Source organism: Petaurus breviceps, unplaced genomic scaffold (genome assembly GCF_028583685.1).
Source record: "Petaurus breviceps papuanus isolate PSGF00001 unplaced genomic scaffold, PetGlider_PUasm1.0 90881, whole genome shotgun sequence".
Taxonomy (NCBI): Eukaryota; Metazoa; Chordata; class Mammalia; order Diprotodontia; family Petauridae; genus Petaurus; species Petaurus breviceps.
The window spans coordinates 12,807,065-12,808,629 of record NW_027187369.1 but is presented as its reverse complement, the minus strand read 5'-3'; positions in this window follow the sequence as shown (position 1 = coordinate 12,808,629).

Sequence of the window (1,565 nt, the reverse complement as noted above, 5' to 3'; positions counted from 1 at the left end):
GTGTGTGTGTGTGTGTGTGTGTGTGTGTGTGTGTGTGTGTGTGTGTGGTCGTGGGGGGGAATTCAACTAAATGGTCTCTGAGGTCCCTTCCAGCTCTATTAACATAAGACTTAAAGTCAGGAGAAACTCTAATTTAAATCCTGCCTCTGACTCTTATTTGCTGTGTGACCACAGGCAAAATTTACCCCTCTGAGCTGCAGTTTCCTTGTAGTCTAAAACGGGGTTAGTAATGCCTGCGGTCTCTCCCTGGAAAGACTATTGTGAGGCTCGAATGAGAAAATGCCTGTAAAACACCCTGCAAACTGCTATAGGAACGTCGGCTGATAGAATCTCAGGCTGGAAGGTACCTCGGGGAACCCTCTAAGACAAGTCCCTCATCAGCTGACGGCTATGGCAGCCGAGACCCCCTGAGAGGAGGGACTGGCTTGGGGTCATTCAGGCAGCCACTGATCACTGAGCTCTGGGAAGAGAAGCGACTTGCTGAAAATCACACAGGTAGTGGGGAGTTGGGGGGGGGGGGTCTTGTTCAAGGTCACTCAGGTAGTCAGTAGCAGAGGTAGTATTTCAAATGCAGGCAGGGATTTTAACTTGCCAGCCGGCTTATAGTGTCTATCAGAATTGGGCTCTCAGGAAAAAAAAAAAGGCAGGAATATATCCCTGGAACCCCCGAGTTTAAAAAGGACAAAATTTTTCCTTCACCTAAAACCAAGAGAGGACACCCCCCCCACCTTGCTCCCTCCTCCCCCTCCTCAGGACCCAAATCTTGGTAGGTCATTCCTCACACTGACATCATGGCTTTAACTGCCAAGACCCAAATGTTGTCATTGCCACAGTGGGGTAGAGCCGAGGCTACCTCTCAATGAAGCATCGGCTCCTGCAAAAATCAAGGGCAGCCACGGGAACCGCATCTCCCAGAGCAAGGCTCCGTGATCAGTGAGCTGTCAGCTGAGGCTACCTTCCCCACTCGGAAGGCGGCTGGTATTTGCTTAAAGAGCCGAGCGACGGCACGGTGGCCGAGCCTGGAGCTGGCCGGTCCGCTCAGCTCCCTCGGCTGCTAGACAGCTCTCTCTGTTAGCAAAGCACATCCAGACACTGGAAGGAAGCTGCTTGCTACTAGGAGAGGACATGACAGGATTTTATCTTTCAGCCTGGAACCTGACTGAAATACTCGTGGGGTAAGGAGGAGGGAGCCTTGGCCAGCATCTTTTCATCAGCGTGGAGGGAAGAGCGAAGCCGAAGCCGAAGCCCAAGCCCAAGCCGAAGCCCAAGCCGAAGCCGAAGCCCAAGCCGAGCTAACAGCAGGGCATCAACAGGTAATCCCATTTAGATTAACTCAGGAGGAGAAAGATTTTTTGTTGTCTCTCTTCTTGCATGATAAGGGAATGTGGGTATCGGTTACACGTGAAACCCAAAATTCCAGGGAGAGCTAGGGTTTGGACCATGCCACGTTCTTCAAAAGCTTAATGTTAACTATTTGCCTCTTTTATTCTTAACTATTTACCTCTTTTATTATTTGCCTCTCTTATGAGCTGAAATTTAGCTAGATATTGTTTATGAACTCTTAC